The 6,930-nt window shown below is 38.0% G+C and overlaps 1 pseudogene; it reads right to left on the reverse strand.

Annotated features, from left to right (window-relative positions):
* Positions 1 to 324: 324 nt before the first annotated feature.
* Positions 325 to 3,948, reverse strand: LOC113015490 (SEC14-like protein 2 pseudogene; annotated as a pseudogene).
* Positions 3,949 to 6,930: the final 2,982 nt, after the last annotated feature.

Genomic DNA, 6,930 nt, shown 5'->3' on the forward strand with positions numbered 1-6,930 from the left:
GCCTGGGTCTTCGTCACAAAACATGACATCACTGTTTTGTACTCAAAGTCTGGACTTCTTTTTTTTTTTTTTTTTTTTAATTCAAATATTTAGAGTTTTACTTTAATTTTACTGCATCTACTCAGAAAATGTCTATAGAAAATACTTCTTTGCACGTGGACAAAGTTTGATACTAATTGAACATTATTGGTTTCAGTTGTTTGTTTACACCGTAACACGCTGTGGTATAACCAGCTCATTTATTTGGCGCCTGTTTGAAACACCAGTGCTGATGTGGAACAAAAATAACAGAGTAAAGATAAACAGGCTGAAAAAATGGGCTGAAAATCTGGGATCCGTGATGTCTGAGAGGAGATTGGGTGAAGTGGAGTTTCTAAATAGATGCCACATGAATACGAGTCACCCAGCACTGAGATATAACACTATTAATCCACACGACATGTTCAAATCAAGTATGTCAGGCTGTGCTTTCTGAGCGGCTAAACATCGCTGATCTGATGACATCATCTTTGTTATAACTGACTGTCGCACTCCACTTCCACGTGGTCGCCAGACTTCCCGTTGTTCTGCGCAGGCTGTAAATGATCAGGAAGCAGGACCTCAACACTGTAGCTGATGCGTTTGGCCTGGAAGATGCTGTAGGTGTTGTTGAATCTCAGCACATAGACTCCTGGACGCTCACAGGTCAGTGAGCCGTCCTCGGGTACTAAGTGGGCGTTGTATCGCTGACTGGGCACGATTTCCTCCATCTCAGCCGCCTTCTTCCATTCACCCTTTTTGGCCTTTTGAAAGACCCCAAATCCGATGTCTCCACCGTCACTGGCAAACTGCCACCTGAGAACACAGCCGGGGAACAAGATCTCAAAGTCCAGTTGCTCTGAAGAAACTCGGCTGATGGTCACAGACTGCTCGTAATCCACCTTCACATGGTCCCGCACGTAGTAGGAGGGAGGAACTGGTCCAACATGGTTTGTCTGGACTTCTTTAAGTTGCTTGAAGACGTTTCATCTCTCATCCGAGAAGCTTCTTCAGTTCTAAGGTCAAAGGGTGGGGAGTCCCAGATTTAAACCTAGTGGAAGCTCCTTGGACTACGATGACCTGGATGACTGAGAACCTTTACAGACACACTGTTTTGTACATTTTAACACAATTTAATCCCCACATTTGTGAAAGAAAAGCAAAACACTTTTTTGAAAAGTCTGTAACAAAACCATCAAATCTGATAAAGGTTATTTAAATACTGCAAAGACTACTACTGCAAATGAAGAATGGATTGGAATGTAAAAAAAAAAAAAAACCATATCCTAACCTTAATTACTGGGGGAGAATAAAGCATGATGCTCATAGTGAGTAACAAGTAAACTGAGTGCATTTTTTGGACAGAGATTCACTTTTAATGTGTATGTATAATATAATACAGATACATAAAAAATACACTCCAAAAATAGAAGAGTCCTTGAAATGGGTTGGTAAAATATTAAGTTTCAACCTAATATTCTCAAAACAGTAAGAAATCTTTTGGGGTGCTTTGATTCTTTTAACCCCCAAAATAGGCTAAAAATGCCTCTGGTCTCCTATCATGCTTTAAAAATTAATTTTGTTATTGTACAGTTAAAGATCGTCAGTTTGGTAATTCATCAATGAACTAAATATTCAACATTTTCTTTCTTTTTTTTAAATTTATGGATATGTTATAGAGAAGATGAAAGTGTGCATTGTATGAGTACAGGTGATATTTGACCTTAGTTTCCCATATTAGAATAATCATTATTAATGATGAAGAAACTGAAATAGTAATTAGTGAGTTTTTTAAATTTGTTTTTGTTTTTGTTTTTTTTTTTGTTTGTTTGTTTTTTGTGCTTTGATAATGAATTATCCACCTGTGCTTAATCATCTATGTATATCCCCAAAAGTTGATACTGTTCATCAGTACATAGTGTTTTCAGTGGAAGAAACGTTTCATCACTCATCCAAGCGACTTCTTCAGTCTCAGCTGACTGCAGGTTTCTCCAATCTTATAAACAGTACATTTGCATAATGACTGAAACCAGCCCACTGAAGGAACAATGGGCTGGGAGGTCAGTTCTGTTGATTTAGCCAGTACTGTTGTTAAAAGCCAAAAAATACCATCTATATAAATTCAGTGTCTAACGTTAAGTAACTTTACTACAGTACTTGCCTTGGAGAAAATGCTGCAATATTTAATACTGCACAGCAGGGGGAAGAGTAGGACTGGTGAAATGTGCTGCAGACGTTCACTCAACTGTTGATTGTCAAATGCAAAATTTCTCTGTAGGCAACTTGCAACGCTGATCATACTGATTTTTCTGACCAGCCAAACCTTTACTCTGGGCTTGGTGGAAAAGTTGTTGTATGAACTTTCTAAAGCCTGCTTCCCTTATCCCTACTTAAAATTTGTTGACTTAGACGGGGGTCTAAGTGTTAACACTTAGTGTTAAAATCAAAGTTTGTGGCAGGAAAATAACCAGTTTGAATTAACTACTAATTTTGGCAAGAAGAGTGGTCAAGTATCCAGACCAAATTATATCAGAAGCATCTACGCTTTTTTGACCCTGTGTGGCTTATAAAAAATCCAAAATAATATAAAACTTGTTCACCAAGCCTGGCAGACACAGGGCTCACTTGTGGATTTACTTCACAACAAAATACAAGCAGAAAATACCTTGAGGAAAAGACAATTTAAGTAAGTAAGTAAGTAAGTAAACTTCATTTATTAAGCGCTTTTCATAGATAGGCTGTACACAAAGATTAAAATAAACAGAAAGTTGAGTAACAAAATAGACAACAATCGCAATATAAAACATTAAAGGTAAATACAAAATGTAAAATTTCAAAAGCATTGATAAACAGAAGGCTTGTTTAAACAGAAAAGTTTAACTGCTTTTTAAAGGATTCCACAGAGTCAACCAAAGATAGTTGTGGTTGGTGGTAGACTGTTCCACAGCCTTGGTGACACAGACTAAAAGGCTCTGTCCCCTTTCGTCTTCAGTCCTGTACTGGGAACAACCAACAAACTCTGAGTCTGTGAGCAGAGACAATGAGCAGCAGTGTATTTTATAAGAAGCTTGGATAAATAATGTGGGACCCGGCCATTTATTATTCTATATGTTAAAACAAGAATTCTAACAAAAATTCTAAAATCAATTTGAATTTGAAGAAGAAAAGAAAATTTGCAACGTACACTGTATTTGCCGAAAACAACTGCTAGCTGGTTGGCTACAAGCCTTTCTAAAATCTTAGCAATAAACAGTAATTTTGAGATTGGTAGGTACGTGCTAAGTCGGTAACTGCTAAGAAATAACGGGTCAAGCTTTGTTTGGTTTTTTTTCTCTTGGTAAATAATGAAGCCTTCAGTAGGTCAATATTACTAACTCTTTTCTTTTTTCAGCTTTGAGCTTTAGTTTTTCCTCTAACCAAAGCTTTATGGGGCGCCGTTTGTAAAGTGAAACATGCTGAAATTAACAGCAACATTTTTCCACATTTAGCTCAAAACAAGTCATTTTTTACAACATTTAGTAAAATATTAGTAACTTTTCATATTTAAAACAGAATTTTAAATGTTAAATCTAAATGTTAAATATTCAATCTAAACGTTAAATGTTAAATCTAAATATTATATTTAAATCTAAATGTTAAATGTTAAATCTAAATATTATATTTAAATCTAAATGTTAAATGTTGAATCTAAATATTATATTTAAATCTAAATCTAAATGTTAAATCTAAATATTATATTTAAATCTAAATCTAAATGTTAAATGTAAATGCTAAATGTTAAATGTTAAATCTAAATGTTTAGGCTAACATGCAAATTTATTGCACGGATCAGCGGAAATACCAAAATAAAAGCTTTCCGAAAGCCTCCGGTGCAAAATTGTGTCTGTTCTCCTCCTCACTTGTGCTGCTTCACTTCTTGCCTACGAGCATGACTACGAAGTCTGTATTCACTTTCAAATTACAGGTACCATCTGGGTTACCAGTCACTTATAATATTTACATGTTTCTAAACATTATCATCAAGAACATCACATTGTTTCAAAAAGTTCATTGGCCATATATATATATATATATATATATATATATATACATATATCTGTGTGTGTGTGTCTGTGTGTGTGTGTGTGTGTGTGTGGCGACCGTGGCTCAGGGGGTTGGGAAGCGTATCTGTAACCGGAAGGTCGCCGGTTCGATCCCCGGGCTCTCTGTCCTGGTCGTTGTGTCCTTGGGCAAGACACTTTACCCTACTGCCTACTGGTGATGGCCAGAGGGGCCGATGGCGCGATATGGCAGCCTCGCTTCTGTCAGTCTGCCCCAGGGCAGCTGTGGCTACAACTGTAGCTTGCCTCCACCAGTGTGTGAATGTGAGAGTGAATGAATAGTGGCATTGTAAAGCGCTTTGGGTGCCTTAAAAAAAGCGCTATATAAATCCAATCCATTATTATTTGCGTGATGGTGCACATGCTTACAGATATGATGCAGACCAAAGCAGATCCAAAAACACTTTTGCTTATTTCATTAATTAATAAATTAAGAAAAGTGTGTTGATTAACGGAGGTCAGCTCCAACATCAGCAAAATACAGTTGCATCGCTTTGGGTAAAAATGTCACCTGACACTCTAGAAAGAACATGAGATTTATGAAAACCAAAATGAAATGTGTCAAGTAAAATATTTGTCAAAGACGACTGTTAGCTAGTCAGGTATAACCACTGGCGTGCACAGATAGAGACGAGGTGGTGCTGAAGCACTTGCCCTTTTGCCCTCAGTCCAAAAAAGTGCCCTTTTGAAAGACGTGATTTTTTTTTTTTTTTTAAAGCTGCGCGATTTAAAAAGGTGTGAAAATAATGGCTTGATTTGTGCCCCTTCTTCAAAGACACCCGAACCCTGTCGCTTTTTCACTGTCACCGTGTCGCGTGAACACGCTTGCAGTTCATTTGTTGTGAGGCGTGTAGCAGCGGCATGACATAGGACTACTTGGAGTAGGCATAGTAGGCTAACTATAGCGACTGGGAGCCACGGCGGACAACACGGCAGCTCTTTCCCTTCCCAACCAGTCAGGTAACCCATGAATCGAGTGAAATTATTCTGTTTGCCCTCTAAGACCAACCTGCAATTGTTTTGTTGTGAAGTAGCCTGTCAGAAACTGCACATGACAAAGTTTGCCAGCTTGCCCCCTCCATCCATCCATATGGATAAACAAAAAAAACGACACATTTAAAATGTAACCTAAACCATTTAGGCAACCCCACTCTCCATCAATTCTGACCATTTTGCATACACTATTGAAAATATCACGTTATGCTATAGGCTAAGGCTACATGCCGTTAGGCAGAGGGCTCTTTTGAGCCCATTTTTCGTTACAAATTTTAGGATGATCTCACGGAAATCTGTGAATAAATACAAAGTTTTCAAACTGAAGTCAGTGACGGGAAGACATCACACTTTTTAGAGATGGAACTGCAGAAAAACCTAAAACCTTGACATGATTATGAATAATAGAATTATGGACATTTCTCCGTTTTTGCGGATTAGCCTTTCCATAACTAACGTCAACTACTGTCCTACTTTGGAAAGATTGAAATTAATGTCTTTGACTGTCTTTAGCAGGTGTCTCCTGTGAGAAAGTTAGAACACCATCCAACTGTCTAAAGATGCAGTCTTTAGCCTAACTGGTTGTTACTGACTCAGCGATGCTCGCAGACTTTTACGCGCTGTGTTGTGACCTGATTGTGACAGAACAGTGACGTTGTTATTGGTAGTTTGAAGGGTACGGTGTTGGGGGTGGTGCATGTTAAAAGTTTTGAGAAGCACTGGTTAGACATGTTAATTTTTTTTGGTGTAACATATTGGCAACATTAACACATTAATTTGCTAAAGGAAAAATAGGCAGTTCCCAATTGCCTGTGAAAACGACCATTCTGCCCTGTTCTTGTAATGACCACAGTCAGTCTTATTCGTTCTCATACATTTTGGTCTATTTATTTACTAATTTCAGCAAGCATAATGCCTAGGAAAGAGAGGCTGAGAAAGGAGAAAGAAAGGGATCTACAACAGGCAGCCCAGGGAAGCAGTTCTCTGCTCTCCTGGATGAAAGCAAAGGAAAATGAAGATGAAAGGTCAGAGTCAAGGGCAGAGTCAGGTTCTATTTTAATGTTTTAATGTAACCTGCTCCTTGCAGTTAATTCTATTGGAAAATCTTAAAAGCTGTTCACACTTAGTTTTTAATGAACTTAATCAGCAGGCATTGAGCTAACTATTATTTTGTACCTACGAAAGTTATTTCTATGTTACAAGACTTGCAGTATGGGTTATTATTAAAACTATCTGTTTAAGCTTATTATTATGATAAATAATAATACTATTATTATTATTATTGTTCCATTGTAGTCAGTCACAGCAGGGAAGCAGCTCTATGCCATCTACCAGCATAGCAGAAGAGGGAGATATAGAAACAGATGAAGCCGCGACCAATGCAGCAACAGGTTCAGTTAGGCCTACAGACACTGATGTAGTGCTCTCTGAAGACCACAATGAGGAAGAACAGATCGATCACATAATGTCAAAGTTAGCAGCTTTACAATACCCAACGGATCCAACACACATCCATACATTTAAAATAAAGCGCAATGACAGATACGTTTCAATGTGCTGCAATGTGGGCCCATGTCAGCCTGATATACCTTACCCAAAAACTGAGGGGAGATCATTCCAGAAACAGTGGTTTTCTGCTAATGTGTGGCTGGAATACTCACCCACTGCTAATTCAATGCATTGTTTTAGTTGTCGGCTTTTCCTCTCGGATGAAAAATATAAAAGCAGAACAGCCTGGACAACTGATGGCATCAGAAAGTGGAGTACTGCTCTTGAAAAAATCAAACAACACTCCAGCGCAGAGATGCACATGACAAGC

The sequence above is a fragment of the Astatotilapia calliptera genome, chromosome 3 (genome assembly GCF_964374335.1).
Source record: "Astatotilapia calliptera chromosome 3, fAstCal68.1, whole genome shotgun sequence".
Classification (NCBI taxonomy): Eukaryota; Metazoa; Chordata; class Actinopteri; order Cichliformes; family Cichlidae; genus Astatotilapia; species Astatotilapia calliptera.